This window comes from Danio aesculapii, chromosome 22 (genome assembly GCF_903798145.1).
Source record: "Danio aesculapii chromosome 22, fDanAes4.1, whole genome shotgun sequence".
Lineage (NCBI taxonomy): Eukaryota > Metazoa > Chordata > Actinopteri > Cypriniformes > Danionidae > Danio > Danio aesculapii.
The window spans coordinates 19,522,732-19,541,340 of NC_079456.1; positions in this window are offsets into that span (position 1 = coordinate 19,522,732).

The window sequence follows — 18,609 nt, forward strand, 5'->3', positions numbered from 1 at the left end:
ATGGTCTTTATGAATATGTAAAGACCTACACCTGATCCATGTTAATCATGCAGAATATAAATTTCACTCTCACAAATGCGCAAACAAGGATGTGAAGCCATAAAAGTGAAATGTTTTAGGATTTGCCTATATTCCATGTTATTTAGTACTGCCAAGAACATAAAAAAGAACATAGACACACATGCTGTGCATACATGAAATATCTTTGTGCTTAACGTTGCAGCTCAAGACAAGGACGTTTTCTGAAAGATTTCATTAAATATGCATGTTTCAGTATGGTGCCTACATCCTACGGTAAATCCCCTTAACACTGATATCTGCATGGAGCTGTGCTGTTAATTTTAAAGACCCGTCTGCCCTTTTTGGTTGTTTAAATATTTATAACGTTTTTTCTTCTTCTTCCAACCTTTAGCTCATATCCTGCTCCTACGGATATGCCCCTGTGATTGAAGGATAATTTATTTCATAGAGGGGTACAGTAAATAACTGCTGCATCCTTGCTTATTCTGTGAAATGGTAATGAAGTTGCATGGAACTAGAACTGATTGGATATAGTGAATAGGGCTTACAGTATGAACAATTCTGGTTGCTTTACTGGTTTATAATCATTGATTCTGTTGGGAAAGAAATATTTGGTATATTTTTAGGAGAAAATGTTTTCCCTGGCTAGTGTTCTGGTGGCAAATATTGTGTTTTTGTGGTTAAAATTAACTCACTTTTATCATGATAATTATATTTGGAAAGAATTGATAACGATAATTTTAAATGACTTTGGCTACTCTGCTGTAAGAAATCAAATACATTTATTCCATACTCTAAATGGTAGCTATTTATGTTCTTTAACAAAATGAACCATGGTGTTTATTATCGTAAATGAGTTGTGTTGTGTGTGTTTTTTGGCAGATTAATAGCCATATACGCAGTTTTCCTGCCAATGTAAGGGTTGAACAATAGCAAAACCATGGCTAATATCTGTGTTAAATCCTAATTTACATTCTTAAGGGATTCTAAAGCCTCACTTCATAATTTCTGAGGTAATGGGATATACAAATAGCCCACAGTGGTTAGTTAAATTGAATACCAGTTACTTAAAAACCTTACTAGAAGTGTCCTTAGTCTGGGAGAAAACCTGTCGCTCACGTCACTCACTAACCTTAGATACAGTGCTGATAGCCGTCATTCCGTGTCGGGGCTAAAAATACAGTCGAGGGCGTTCAATTCGTCTCTGATTTTCACGCCATTAACAGGTCGTCGGGTCGCTTCACCTCATAACAGTGCGAGAGCGGGAAAGGTGAGAAGCGGGAAAAGCGCGCGCTCTCGCTCAGACACACTAACTCAAACGCAGCCTCGGCATCAGGATATTACACTTCAGTCATTTGTTGCCATGGCAACTGTGTCCTGACCGTCTGAGCTAGCGAGCTTTCAAGAGTTGTGAACAGTCTATATATAATAAATTAGTTTTTTAGACGCTGAAACTGCAATAATTCTATTTCAATATGCTGCAGTTAATAATGAAAGCAATTGTCTTCTGTCCTGCATTTTTGCTGTTTTCTTATGATAAATTTCAAAACCTTCATAGGGATGTTTTAAGAAAATTTTTGTCTGAACATTTTTATAAGAAAACAACAAAGCTATTTTGCACTGTCTGATATTTCAATTCTTCATTGGTTGGTTGTTGTTCAGCTTTTATTTTCTTCTTCTTTTTTGTTGCTTTTTTTGCTAGTTTGCTAGTTGTTGCTAGTTTTCCCATGAGACCAGCCTAGCAAAAAGCCTTGTTACATACTTGTGTGAAAGGATTAAAGAATACACACAACTACTTTAAATGAGTACAAAATATTTTAATTGCTCTTCACAGTGCAAAATCTGCACAGGGATGATCGTTGTATCACACATTTAAGTGCCTATACGCAAATTAGAGCAGTGGTCCTCAACCACCAGGTCACACACTTTATTATTTATTAACTGAGTCTGAACAATGTTTTATTTTGAATAATGGTCATTTTCTCTCAGTTTGGTCACTTTCTTTGGAAAGTTTCTTTGCGAAGGGGAAAAGGCCCAGTGAAGCATCCACGATCTGCCAAGGAACAGATCCGCAACTTATTTGTCAACAAATAAGGTGAATCCACCATGGCTGTGCAAGAAGATAATAATAATAATAATAATAATAATAATAATTCCTTACATTTATATAGCACTTTTCTAGACACTCAAAGAGCTTTACACAATAGGGGGAAATCTACTCGTCCGCCACCAGTTTGCAGCATCCACCTGTATGACGCGATGGCAGCCATATTGCGCCAGACCGCACACCACACACCAGCTGATTGGTGGAGAGGAGTCAGAGTGATGAAGCCAATTATGATATGGGGATGGTTAGGAGGCCATGATGGACAGAGGCCAGTGGGCAAATTTGGCATGGATGCCAGGATTAAACCCCTACTCTTTTTCGAAAGACATCCTGGGATTTTTAATGACCACAGAGAGTCGGGACCGCAGTTTTACATCTCACCCGAAAGACGGCGCTCACTGAGCAGTATATAGTCCCCTTCACTATACTGGGCCTTAGGACGTACACAGACCGCAGGTTGAGCGCCCCCTGTTGGCCTCACTAACACTTCCGGCAGCAACCTAGTTTTTCCATGTGGTCTCCTATCCAGGTACTGACCTGCTTAGCTTTAGTAGGCGACAATGTTAAAATGTTAAAAGATGACAGGTTCAAATATTTCTTTTCAGTTATCAAATAAATAAATTGTTATCAATTTTAGTTTTGTAACTATTCAATTGTTTTTAAATTCATGCTAATCTATGAATGGTGGAAAAACATATTCTGTAATTGTGTATTAAAATCACCTGGGTCTCCACTTTTGCCATGGCCTGTCTTTTTGGTTTTAACAAACTTATCCCTCTAGTTTTTCCAAACTTTTACAAAAACCTTCCTCCTTTTCTACGGCTGCTGCAATTTCTAGCCAAGAATTATTGGTCATCTGGTTCTCTCTTACAAGTGATTCATATTCAACTCAAATGAAAGGCGGCACCACGCAAACTGTTCGCTTGAGTCTCAAAAAAAATTTTACGCTCCGCCAGCCGAAATCATGTCATGCGCACCCAAAGCAAACCTCCACAAACACAGCGATGATGTCACAAGCCTCATGCGTACTCAAGCGAGCTAGCAGACGCGTCGAGTATAAACCAGGCTTAAGTGGTCAGCTGGTAAGCGAGAAAAGAAACGGTGTCAAGCGTTCGTTTTAAAGATAAAATGCAGCCATACATAGCTCTGGCTACATAATTCGTGATCTCCTGAAACATATATAGGGCTACTTTTTCAGAATGAGCCTATATTGAATTCAATCATAAGATTGTGCCAAAAAGTCAAAAATAGCACCATGACAGGCAAGCATAAATATAAATGCAAATATATTTACTGATGGTCAAAATGATTCGAAGTATCCAATATGTACGTGTTATTAGTTAAAGTGGTTGTTTTCTGGGAATAGCATACCTTGTAATGTCGTGACTGACCAATCAGAATCAAGAATTCCAGACATTCATTTAATAAAAACATAACTACAGTAATCGTGCTATACCCTGATAATTTATAGCACACTCCTCAGATGTGACAAAGTTGTTTACTCTGAAATATAATTTGTTTGTTTGTTCAACCACAGAGTGATACTGATTCAACAGATACAACAATGGTGTAATGCAGATTTTTTATTTGCCTCGATTTGTATTGAGGGTCATTTTCAAGTATGCCATGAGTAAGCCTGAACGCTTTGTCGTGATATCCCATGAGTGCTGCACAATAGTCCCTACACCACATTATTCAACTAAATTAGTCCTCGCTGTCATCTATGATTGTCTGTTGTTCAAATGGGAAACAACACTGCAATAACTCCCATTAAAACATTCAGTCAGTCTCTAATTACAATGTTTGAGCAGCGTCGTGTAAAAATGAGTTGATTTGTCACAGTTATTCAAGCTATCAATCATGATTTAACAGTATCTGGCAGAGAAAATAAAGGGAAAAAGGCATTTGTGCTAATAAAGGACTGCAGCCAAGATCTAAAATGCATTTGCTAACTGTCTTTGCCCTCTTGACCTCCCTGCTTATGTTCAAACACCCGTTCCCGTAGCATCTGAAGGCAATCTTAGCGCCTTTTGCTGTAGACCAGCGCTATGATCAACACATCACGACTCACTCTCATCCTACACCCACTCATTTCAGGCACACTAGCATATAGTACTTCAGTTTGCAGAGTGTCATAGAAGGTGCTAGTGCCATAACAGTGCCACCTACTGTACAGCTGGTGATATGTGGACTCAGTATTAATCCCATCCGTCATCTGCACCTTTTGCAGTTCCAGACTCACATTTTATGATTAATGATCGTTCTTCTGCTGTGTTCAAAGTCACAAACAGCGTGACTCAAAACATGTCATGTTCATACAATAGCAGATTACATCAATATGGAAGCCACTGTATGTTGGAGCTGCTAACTGATGTTAATCCTTTTGTTGTTCTTGGGGAGACACAATTATTAGCCCTCCTGTGATCCTGTGAGATATATATATATATATATATATATATATATATATATATATATATATATATATATATATATATATTTTTTTTTTTTTTTTTTTGGTTCTTTAAAAAAAATATTTTCTGGGTGATGTTTAATGGAGAGAAGATTTTCTTAAAACACATTTTAAACGTAATAGTTAATACTGTATAATACTGATTATTATACAGACTAATAGTATAATACTGATTTCTAATAACTCTTAATAACACTTATTTTTTTGTCTTTACCCATGGTAACTTTAATGTAATATAGTTTGGTATATTTACCTTCGGCAAACGGCTGTTAATGATATTTGGTTTTTGGCCCTTAGTACGAAAATGTTTGGGCACCTCTGATTTATAACAAGCACTACTATTCATTCATCCATTCATTCATTTTCCTTTGGCTTAGTCCTTATTTATCAGGGGTCGGCACAGTGGAATGAACTGCCAAGCACTACTATACCCACATTTACCCAAAATTTTGCTGGCCCAGTTTTGGCCAGCACAGTCAGGTTTTGCTTGAATTAAAGTACATGACAAGGGCCAAACATGGACCATGTCTGGGTCAAGTCTCAGCCAAGTTAAAAACTCATAACTGGGCCTGAACTGGGCCAGATAGGTTGCTGTGTCACGATTGCAATTAAATTGATAAAGCCACGAAGGCACACTGTGGGCGTGCTTTTTCTCAAAGCGACCTGATTGGTCGATTTTTTTTTCTTTACTCGAAAATAATTATAATGTATTTTAAATGTGGGTCATGACAGGCCAAACTTACATGGCCCACATATCAATTTTTAACATCTGGGCCAAATACTACATTTTATTCCTAAAATCTTGTGTGCCACCTTAAAGATAGTGCCACCTCTGCTAAACCCGGGCCATGTTTGGCCCACATGCTGTATGCCAGTGCCGGATGAATGTCTGCTGTGCCAGCTTTATGCCAAATCTGGGCCAGAATTCTTTGCTACCGGAGTATACATATAAAAATAAGAACAGTAAATTTTGATTTCTTGCCTAGTTTAAACTAGTTATTTTTGTAACTTAATTTATTAGGCTATCTAAGCTGTTGTACGTAAGTTAAAGATAATCATAAGGCTAATTCAATAAAAAAAATTAAGCTTAACATTTTAGGCAACCATGTAAGACTGGGCACACACCAAAAGCAAATTTAGCTGATTTAGAACCGATTTCTCCCCTTCCAACAATCAATGTCCTGATTATCTTGGTTGTTCTAAAAATTATCCTATCAGATTTCCTTTGGTGTGTAAAGAGTGATTTAATATGTTCAGAAGAATGTTGGATTTTCTCAGATCATGAATTACAAAATGTTTAATATTTACGATCAGAACTCCTGATGTGTAGGGGAAACCCAGTGGACAAATGGGCATACACGCTAGAGATTAGCACATGAAACTTAGCAATATCCAGTCAGAAGGCAAGCTGATAAAAGATAGAAGCATAACAAACCCAGTCATGCTGCAGCACTAAGTGAAATGGATTTGAACAGCAGAGATGGAGGATCAGCTTTGTGGCAAAATTCTATTCATTTATTCGTTCATATGTCCACCATGTTTATTCTCACATCTCAAGAGATTTCCTGTGTTCACATTCGAGACTCTGGTAGAAAATCTGTTGGTCTTTGTTACATTGTGGCACACTATATGAGCAAAATGGTGAAAATTAGATTTTTTTGTACTTATGTTTGTGGTCTTTAACTTATAAGCCTTATATTTAAATTATATAAGTTTTACCCAATCAGATTTTTATTTTTTTACAGTGAACAAGGTCGGTAGCATGTGTCTTATTTGGGTCCACGTCAGTTGTCCTCATGCATCATAAAGCAAGTTTGAGGTTTGTCTCTTCTAGGACTATTGTTGATAATTTCTCACCACCTTTTTTCCAGGAGCAACTGAAAAACTTGTGTGGTTTTAGAGATACTCTGAACTGGTCTTGGTGCAGGCATAGATTGGCTAATCTGGAGCACCAGGAGAATTGCTGGTGGGCCAGTCTGTGTTTTTTGTCTGCGTGGGCCGGTGATGGTGTTGTCGTGCCACGGAGTTAGAATACAGATTCTATTCTAGGCTGAAAGTACTCACAGCAGCCCCACTCTTTTTATTTACTATTTCACTGCAGCCTTTTTTCGTAGCCCCACCATTTTTATTTATTATTTTACTGTAATCTTAATCTTTCTGTTGGTAACACTTAATTTTGATGGTCCATTTGAGTATTAGTAGACTGTCTACTTAATATCTGCTGATACTGCTCCTTCAACAGACATTTAAGAGACTATAAGAAACTTTGCAAGTACATGTCAACCTACATTAACCCTAACCCCAACCTTACAGTCTACTTATAATCTAATGAGAATAAATTGGCATGTAGATGCAATATAACTTAAATTCAACAAATGGACCATCAAAAATAAAGTGTGACCCAATGACGTTGTAGTCGATGAAGTCATTATTTTTTGACTCAACAGCGATACCTTGCCCAAGTTGTTGTTGGTGATATCCGAGAAAACCCAAATATAAGCTAAAAATGAATAGAAAGTGAAACTGACATGGCCAAATGTAGTAAGCTGAGTATCTATTTTTATCTCTATTTCCGAAGGAATACAAATGAAAGTATTGAGATGTCTAGTAAGCTAACATTGCGCTAGTGCAAAGCAACATTTTCTGTAAACCACCATTAATGCTTATTTTTAATCAAAATCAAACCTACTACATCCTAAAAATGCAATGTTATCATAACACGATGTTGAGTTAATTTTTCACTTAAATTTAAATGACACGTTTTAACCCAACGGTGTTTGTCTATATATGACCCCACGGATGAAAATTCAGCATTTTTAGAGTCTACATACACATTCAAGATTAAAATAAATAGTTAAGGTCTTAGAAAGTCTTCCAAGAATGTTCTGTAGTGTTGTTGTCTTAAAAGTTTTATTAGTCACCTTCTGTTGACAAATTACCTCAAACAGTATATCAATGATGATGTAGGCTATACTATCATAAATATATCATTTGTTTGTTTCGGTCAGAGCTCATTATTACCCTTTACAAACAGATGTCCGCTCAATTGTTTACTTTGTCAGTTCGATTGTGAAATGTGCATGTTGTTTGTGTCCTCTTTAATGGCATAGCCTACAGTGTAAAATGTTTCCCGTCACCCCGAGGCTCTCAGCCAGGCTTCGCGCCAGTTTGCTGTCGTTTAGTTCGCGTTGTGTCAGAGCTGGTCCTTTACACTTTACAGCAAGATGGCATCTCACAGTGAGGCAGGCAAAGAGGGATTAACTCATCCATCAATGAACAGCTGGAGGGACTTTAAATGACCATTAAGAAGGAGTGCAAGGTGTGTTGGTGTGAGGGGGTGTATGAATTAGTCACACACACGCTTCCTCTTTGGTAGATTTTTCAATCAGCAGCAGCAAACATCGATATCGTGTTTGTCTGACAAAGAAAAACGAATGAAACTTTGATGCTTAATTCCTAAAATGTTGACTTCGTTATCATCACAGGCAGCACGATGTTTATGATCAAATTTGCGCTTTTAATGGGACACCGTGGCATTTGCACCAATTCCCAGTTGAGCTTTTATTCAGCATCACACACGTAAATCAAGGCTTTTATCTCATTATGCAACGAAATGAATCATGTGTTTATTCTGTTCTGTTAAATCACTAAAAGCAAATCACCAAACATCATTCCAGGAAACATCAGATCCAATATAATCGTCTTAGCAGAATATCTTTAATTTGTTTAAGTTATTCATTGCTAAATAGCTAAGAGCATCTAAATAAAAGATAATGCGATTAATAACTAGGTATTGATATTTAATTAGTTTAATGCGAAAAGCACATTCATATTTTAGTGAAGCTAAAGTGCGATCCGTGGAAAATATTTCGGGTTGCTCTTTTATCAAGAAATGGAGTGGTTTTGATGTTATTTTGCAAATGTGTAATGTATTTCAGGAGTTAAAACGTTCAATCTTGCTTCATAAAACTACAAGTAGAGGGCAGTATTGCTAAATAATGAAGCTTAAATCATAGCTGTACCAGTAAACTATTAAAGCGTATAGCTTTTGTTTTAGCCTGCTTTACTAATACTACTACTACTACTACTACTACCTACTACTACTACTAATAGTAATAATAATAACAATAATGTACTATTATTATTGTTGTAATTGTTGTTACATTCCATTCTATGAAATTTCCAGGACAAATGTTTATTTGTTGTTTGTGTTTTGTAAAACTGTCATTTGACAGTAACTATAATTTATTTACTTACTCTGATTTTACGTTAAGTTATACAGTTGAAGTCCAATTATTAGCCCCTCTGAATTATTAGCACCCCTGTTTATTTTTCCCCCAATTTCTGTTTAACTGAAATTTTTTTTCAACACATTTCTAAACATAATAGTTTTAATAACTCATTTCTTGTAACTGATTTATTTTATCTTTGCCATGATGACAGTGAATAATATTTTGCTAGATATTTTTCAATACAGCCTAAATTGACATTTAACGGCTTAAGTAGGATAATTAAGTGAACTAGGCAGGTCAGGATAATTAGGCAACAATGGTTTGTTCTGTAGACCATTGAAAAAAATCTAACTTAAAGGGGCTAATAATTATGACCTTAAAATGGTTTTTAAAAAAATTAAAAACTACTTTTATTCTAGCCAAAATAAAACAAATAAGACTTTCTCCAGAAGAAAAAATATTACCAGACATACTGTGAAAATGTCCTTGCTCTGTTAAACATAATTTGAAAAATATTTAAAAAACAAAAAAAAAAATTCAAAGGGGGGCTAATAATTCTGACTTCAACTGTACTCTGCCCATATCTAAAAATAATTTAATATTTTTTGTAAGGCCATCTCCTCTGAGATTTGTATGCTTTTTAGAAACAATAATAATTCAATGATTTCTGTATGTCCCCCTAGACCTGAATCTACTGTTGTTGGATCCATTTGTTTCTTCACTAAAAAAAAAAAAACAATCAATTCTTATTAGAACAACCTTTTTGATATTAAACGGTCATATGTTTGGTCACGCCTCCAAATTTTTTAACAAATAAAATTAAAGAAATATCGTTATAAATTATTCATAGATTTTATGCAGTTACAATTTTTTTACAGAAATTCAAAAATGACATTGACATCTCTTGCTCTTTCTGCGAGACTTCTTCTGAGTCGGTTGCTCACTTGTTTTGGGAATGTTCCTTTGTTAAATCTTTCTGATCTGATGTGAATTCATGTTCACAGGTTTGTGGTGATTTTTCTTTAAGCTATAAGCATATTATTTTGGGGTTTGTATTAAAGAAAAACAGTTCCTTAATTAAACTATTTGTATAAATCTCATTTTATTTATTGGAATGTTTTATATAATAAATGCAAATTTACTCAACGTAAGCCAAATTTAGTATTTTTAAAATGAGAATTGGAACTGTACTTAAAAACCATCACAGAGCCTCATAACAAGAATGCAATTTAAACATGTGCTTTATTTAGTACTCTGCATTAATTTGTATTATTTGTTCTTGTGGCCTCTCTTATTTACTTATTTTTTTATTTCTTTTTCCTTTCTCATTGTCTCTCTTTTGCTTTACCTTTACATTTCTTTAAAATTGTCACATTTCTCTTTGTCACAGCCACACATTGAGGACAAAGGAGGTTAAGTCATTAAGGTATTCAAGAGGAGCAACAACAGCAGAGGATGAAGCAGGTGAGTGGTGATGCTGTGAGAGGATCTCACTTACAAAGTTCAAAGAGGTAAGTTCAGTTTTTCGGTAACACCAGCACACACATATAAACACTTCCCCTGAGCAGGTTGCTTTGCATCCACAGAAGAGACCAGGAGAGCCGATGAGGAAGACCATCTGACGTTGATTCTAGCCAGTGAGTGACTGGACGAGGTGAGATTATATAGTGAGTGGGTGATTGGGAATGCAGGTGCAGGCTGTTAGTATTCAGGTGACGGTTCACGTGAGTGGTGTGTGGTGGCTGGTGATTGACTGGGGTGGTTGGGACTCCGGGAACGAGCCGAGGGTGTGACACTCTTGTTGCAAAACAGTAATATTTGTATTGTTTGTACTATACTTCTATCTGTTTGTATTTCTATCTGTTGTGACTGCCTGTTATTGCCATAAAAAAATTTTATTTTATATTGAAATATTACAAATTCCAGATTTAAATGTAATAATTTGTCATTATCGATTTTCTTTATAATATATATATATATATATATATATATATATATATATATATATATATATATATATATATATATATATATATATATATATATATATATATATTTTTTTTTTTTTTTTTCACATTTTTTATTATTATATTTTCCCAGAGGTGGGTTGCAGCTGTAAGGGCATCTGTTGCGTAAAACATATGCTGGATAAGTTGGCGGTTCATTCCGCTGTGGCGACCCCAGATTAATGAATAAATAATTATTATATACAAGCAACTTGTTATTTGGCGTATTATCATGTTTTTTTATTTTTACATTGATAGGACTACAATAATTTCCATCTTATTTAATCATTTATTATAATAATTAGAATTGTTAATACTACTACAAATATTAATAGTAATACACCAATAATTAATACAATTAACCTAGTCTTTGTAATATTATTATCATTATTATCATTATTATTGTTATTATTATTCATTTTCTAAATTTCTCAAAAATGTTATTTTTCAATTACAATATTTTATCTAAATTATTTTAACATCAATTGTAATATTATTTTAATCTTAACATAATAATAACAAATAATAACATTTAAAATAAAAAGTTTTCTAGAGATTACATTATAGAACCATTTATATTTAATTGAACAATTTCTTAATATACAGGTAAAACAGCAACCCAGGCTCATTCTGAAAACGAACCGCTAGATACATTTCTGGAGAATATGTCCCAGGAGCTAAATTTTTTTGCAGTTTTTATTTTCGCGAATCCACCAGAGGCCGCTGTGTTTGCTTTTTCAGATCTCAAATTTTTCTTGCGAGTGCCATTCACGCCTGCTGTTCTCACGTAAATCCTCCAGAAGCCGTTGTCGACTGACTGACTAATCGTCTGAACCACCCTCCTCCTTCCCTAAACACAACCAATAGTGTTTTCAAAAGCACCGATTGACCCGCCCACCCACTTCCCTAAACCCAACTGACAGTTTTAAAAAGCAATCCAGAAAATGAAAAGCCCTCGCCTGTTTTTACCACGTTTTCAGATTTTACCACATTCTCACCCTGTTATTTACTTGTTTATTTTATTTTTTGGCTTCTGTTTTTTCTGTTTCTGTTCAGTTCTTCACTGGACTCAAACCCCATCGTCATGGTCAATTCCTTTTTGTGTCTCAAGTCCGCCGACGTACATGGCGGGCTAACTGAACAAACAGCGGGAAAGCCGTCCACACAGACGTAAGCATCATACCGCCCCGTATTGTTTATTTTAAAGACAAAATGTAGCCATACGTATTCTGACTACATTATTCGTGATCTCCTGAAATGTATATAGGGCTACGTTTTCAGTTTAAGCCTATGTTGCAACATAGTAGTAGTAGTATGTCTCTGACATTTGGCTTGTTATAAAAGAGTGTTTTATTTTCAATACAGCACTTTTCTCCTCTGAAGACAAAACATATAACGATCGTCTTACTTTTCAACCACAGAATAAACTAATGGCAACTGTAAAAACATTCATAGTTCACATTCTGTGCTTTTTACTCTCCCTCCTGCCAGGATCTGACTGTTTTCAGATTTTGGCTTATGATGGTGTCACATTGTACAGTCGTTGTATGTTTTTCATCACTGCAAATCAAAATCAGACTTTCGGTATGTTCTTGTATTCATTTTCACAGTTCATAAATGTTACGATCTGCTATTAGGAAGGGATATTTATGAATAAACACTTGTGAGGACAATAACCATAAAGATTAAATACCACTGTTAGTTTAATAGCTAAGTACACATTATAACAATATCATTAGAATATCCTTTAATTGTTTTTTTGTTAATGACCGGTACAGTTGCAGTCTATTAGAATCTAATCTGAATATGAATCTATAATCTATCTGAAGAGCTCACACATTTAAAGGGACAGTTCATCCAAAAATAAAAATTTGCCATAAAGATGGAGGTACATTTTTTTAGAGGACAATTTTGAAAGATTTTTAGATTTTAGCTGAAACAGTGGTATTTGGTGATTCATAAAATGCAAGTCAACAGTTACCGACACTTTGAGAGTCAAAAACATTTAAAGGCAACACAAAATTAATACTTACAAATATGCTCAGACAGTCGAGGGTGTAGATTAAATGCAATAATTTTGTATTATAGTAATAGTTTCTTGCACTGACCAATCATTTCAATTCATAAGAATGTTCATTCATTCATTCATTTTCTTTTCGACTTAGTCCATTTATTAATCAGGGGTCGCCACAGTGGAATGAACCGCCAACTTATCCAGCATATGTTTTGCGCAGTGGATGCCCTTCCAGCTGCAGCCAATCACTGGTAAACACCCATACACACTCACACACATACATACGGACAATTTAGCTTACCCAATTTACCTGCGATTGTGGGGTAAACCGGAGCACCCGGAGGAAACCCAGGTCAACATGGGGGGAACATGCAAACTTCATACAGAAATGTCAACTGACCCAGCTGAGGCTCGAACTAGCGACCTTCTTGCTGTCAGGAGACATCGCTACCCACCATGCCGCTCTTTATAAGAACGTATGTAATGTGATTAATGTGATAATGTATCATCAGGTCACATTCACTGTATTAGGTTTGTTTTGCCTGTATATGTTTTTGTCGACTCTAAAAATGACAAAAAAAAAAATGACACTCTAGACCAGGGGTGCCCAAACTCGGTCCTGGAGGGCCGGTGTCCTGCAAAGTTTAGTTCCAACCCTAATCAGACACACCTGGGTCAGCTAATCTAGCTCTTACTAGGCTTTCTAGAAATATCCTTGCAGGTGTGTTGAAGCAAGTTGGAGCTAAAATCTGCAGGGCACCGGCCCTCCAGGACCAAGTTTGGACACCCCTGCTCTAGACACTAACATATTTGGCAATCTTGACTTGAACAGCTTTAAAGTTGCACTAAAGATCCCAAAACACACATGCAGCCAATCAGCAGTGAATGATTGTTGTAACGGTGTGTATTTGTTTTGCTGCTTTCAAGTATGAATATTTTTTGCAAAGTTTGCTTAGTGGACCTTTAAATGTTGGATGAATTTTAGAAGACCCTATCCACTCCGAGACGCATTTTACTGTATATGCAAAATTTTTGTGTCATATAAGCATTTCAAACCAGGCTCAATCTATATACCTCTACATACATTTCTGGAGACCACGAGATTTGTCACAGGAGGTATGTTTTTTGCAGTTTTTGTTTTCGCAAATCCACGAGAGGCTGAGATCTCAAAATTCTCTCGAGAGTGCCATTTGTGCCTGCTGTTCTCACGTAAACCTACCAAAGGCCGCTGTTGACTGACTGAATGACTGACCAATCGACTGACCCACCCTCAATTTTCAAAAGCAATCCAGAAATAGAAAAACCCTCATCTGATTTTTACCCCATTTTCAGATTTTACCACATTCTCACCCTGTTATTTACTTGTTTATTTTATGTTTTGGCTTCTGTTTTTGTCTTACCTGCTTTCTGGAAGCGTTCTTCACCAGACTCGAAACACGTCGTCAACTCTTCTCTGTGTCTCAAGTCTGCCAACGTACATGACGAGCTAACTAGACAAACTGGTTACAGCGGTAAAGCTGTCCATACGTAGGGAAGTGGTCAGCTGGTAAGTGCGAAAAGATATGGCATCATACCACCCATAGCATTAATTTAAAAAATTAAATCCAGCCATACGTATTTCTGGCTACATAATTCGCGGTCTCCAGAAACATATATAGGGCTACGTTTTTCAGAATGAGCCTATGTTGAAGCATTTTATCCAACCACTGTTTTTGAAACCGGGTCCCAGAGTGGACAAATCTTTAAAAAAAGACACCCTGTCATTTTTATGTGAACAACCTTCAGTCTATGTCTTCACTCAAATTTAGACAAACCTAGTGCATCACTTAACAGCAACAACAACAATGGTGGACTACAAAGTTAACAGCTTTACTCAAAAGTTTTGTGTTGGTTTGTATACAGCACAAAAGGAATATAAGCATTCTCCAAGTCTTCTGCATTTTTTGTGTATTTCTGTGGGAGATTCACAGCACCACATACTAGTCTGGCATCTATAGTACATCATTATTAGATTGCTTCAGTGGTTTTGTGCATACAGAGATTTTTTTTTGGCCACAAGCCCCATTTACACTGCTAGCGACAGCAACAAAGGAGCACAATACCATTTATTTTAATGGAGAGGTGGCGAATTCTTGCTACAAGAGCAACAGTGACCATAGGCGACAGGATGTAAGTGTAGCAAGCAATGTGAGAGGTGACAAAAGTTTCAACAAGAAGCGACAATCGATTACTGATGGGAGTGAAGTCAATGAAGTGCACGTGATTCATCCACACTTTTTGGGACTCATTCTTATTTTCAGCCAAGCAGTGTTGATAGCTGTGCTCTATAACACTTATGTCAGTCAGTTTTTGTTTTCACAAATCCACCAGAGGCAGCTGTGTACACATTTTGAGATCTCAAATTTGTCTTGCGAGTGGAATTCGCACCTGCTGTTCTCTCGTAAATCCACCAGAGGCCGCTGTTGACTGACTGTTTGACTGACCGATCGACTGACCCACCCTCCCCCTTCCCTAAACCCAACCAATAGTATTTTAAAAGCACAGATTGACCCGCACACCCACTTTCCTAAACCCAACCGACAAAATTAAAAAGCAACTCAGAAAAAGAAAGGCCCTCACCTGTTCTTACCACCTTTTACCACATTCTCACCCTGTTATTTCTTGTTTATTCTATTTTTTGGCTACTGTTTTTGTCTTACCCGCATTCTGGAACCGTTCTTCACCGGACTCAAACCTCACCACTGTGGCCAACTCCTCTCTGCATCTTAAGTCCACCAACGTACATGGTGAGCTGACTGGACAAACTGGTAACAGCCGGAAAGCCGTCCATGCGGAGGTAAGTGGTCAGCGGGTAAGCGTGAAAAGGATCGGCGTTAGAAATGTACTGTATATAGGGCTACATTTTCAGAATGAGCCTATGTTGCTAATAAGAATTGAGAATCTTGTTACCACCTGGATGTCAGATTTTGAGAAAGAAATACTCTTTTTTTTTTTTTTACCCATGCAGTAGAAGATTCCAACTCTTTAACAGTGTAAATAACTGAAATATCATTAGACCACCCCCTTAAACACTTAATACACCAAGACCGTCAAATATTTGTTTTTTTAGATTCATTCCATGCATAAGGTGTCAATGTCATTTACAAACAAATGTCAACCAGCAGAATGCCAACTAGTGGCTAGACCTTCAGGAACTGGCAAAAAGCAGCCATTAAGTTGCTGGCAGTGTGAATGGGGTTTAAAGTGCTTTGAAACATGAATTTTTATTCGATATTTGACGTAATCTCAAACGAAACATGAAAAGAGGGTGGGACATAGTGTAGCTCCTCCCCTTTTAAAAAAACTATGTTTTGTCACCACTCACCACTTTAATGTTATGACTCGATTGAATGGCCATTATCAGAGGTTACGGCCAGAAGTTAACGAGAATTATTTATATATTTTTTTATTAAATTTCCCATTAATTGTATTTTATTAATGTCTACCCCAACCCTAAACCCAACCGCCACAGTAATGTAAAAACAGATCTGGAGTGTTCTCTATTAGTATAACCAGTGTTGGGCAGTACCGCTACTAGCTTAACTACATTTCTCAGTAGCATGGCGGTAGTGTTGCTACTTTATAAATCCAATAGCTTTTCAGTAGCAAAGCTATTTTTTAGTCAAGTAGCGCAGTAGCGTCCACACAAGCTACATTTACCGATCGCAGATCAATAAGTGACAGCACCAATATTCACGGAGCTGTGAGGCCGGTGTGTAGCCGATGAAGGTAAATCCTTATGATGGCGAGAATGACGATTTCTTCTTCTTCTTCTTTACGATGGTTGACAACAAAATTTTTGGGTGTGCTACTGCCACCTCTCGCTTTGGTTGGTAACGTCGCAAATCAATCATTGGGCTGACACGAGAAACTTGCTTGATGGAAAATGGGAAGAGTTGTATATATATATATATATATATATATATATATATATATATATATATATATATATATATATATATATATATATATATAAATATAGATATATATATATATATATATATAGTTTACTGTAGTAAAGGCTAAAGTATACTACAGTAATAATTACCATTATTTCATGATAGTTATTAATGATACTAAAATATGTTAGTGTAATTTAATGCTTATTCGTAAATATTTCCCTTTACTATACAATACTATAGTATTTTAAATGCGTAACACCTGGTTTTATTCGATTTTTTGTTTTTGCTGTTATATACTATAATTTGTTTCTGTTTGGCACAATATTATTTACAGTAAATAACTGAACTGAACAATTCTGCCTCATATGATTCATTGACAGTTTTAGTGATCACTAAGATATGAATGATAATTTAAGTTGCTTCGATTTAAAAATGAAAATTGCAAACATAGCTTAAATGTTTAGCTTAGCTTGCTACATTTCCCAAGGTGTAGCTTTTAGTGTAGTTCAGCTACATTTTAAGTAGTGTAGCTAATAGCTTAGCTCACTACATTTTTCAAGTAGCTTGCCCAACACTAAGTATAACGGATTAACCATTTGGATGGATGATAACAGCCTTCTGAGCCTACCAGTAGGCGCAGAAGGCCCCTACTGGCCCATATCTATCAGCTGATTACCACTGTTAACGCCCATTCAACTGAGTGATAACATGCGAAGCGGGGGGCCAGTGAGAGTGGTTGAGCTCAACTGCATCAAATGAAAAGCAAATGAGAAGCATCTTGAAGGGGCGGGGCATGTCTGATACGGAGCATTTGATTGGTTATGATTTGATGAGAAACTGAATTATGAGGTAGCGTGAATAAAACTGTTGATCCATTTAAGTGGAAGTGACAAACTACAAGCGTTGCATGTTTATGTTAGTTTTATATCTTCTAAACACGAGTTATGGCATTGTTTTGGAGCACACTAGCTATAGATATCTTAAAAATGAACAATACTGATACTAACATCTAAAAAAAAGTTTTTTTTAATTTCATGGGAGCTTTAAGAGTGTGCATGTATCCAAATGATGTGAGAACGTCTGTGAGCAAGTGCTTCCTCGGGCCACCCACCTCAAGGTCAGCATTCATTGGGAATTACTGTACATCAACAGAACTCCCTCCAATTTTATAAACACCCATGCGATACTTCATTTTCCTCTCCACCCTCGGAGATCAAAGACCCTCTGGTTGAGGATCAAGACATATGGGAAGAACCTGCAAAATATTAGCTGGCATGCAATATCACACCACAGCCATGGGGAGGAGGGCAGGGTGTGCCAGCGAAGGAAAGCATGCCAGAGCACGACTATAAGAGTTTACATCAGAACCAATATGAACCATGTGTGTGTCTCAAGAAACTCCTTGTCTTGAGCACAACATCTTAATGAGCTCCATGCTCGGCGGACGGTGGTTTTCCACATGGCTGAACGGCCCACAGACACACTGAGTCGCATCCATTTAGCGGTCATGGCGTTGGCTTCCAGACGACGTTTTAATGGAAGTCACGTGCTGATAGGTGACGGTCCGCAGACTCTGCTGCCAGTCCCGTTTGGTGGCCGCGGCATTGTTTATCTGCGTTTATCTGGCCACAGGTGTCTCTTATCAGTTATTTAAACTGTATAATAGCTAAAATATTCAGTTGAATTAAGCTTGATTCTGCCCTCCAGTTAGAGCAATTCTCGCACAGAGACTTTTGCAAAACAAGATTGACATTTACTAACTCTTCACTCAAATTAAACCACACAGGATGCTAAATAAATGGTTTTCTCAACATGAGT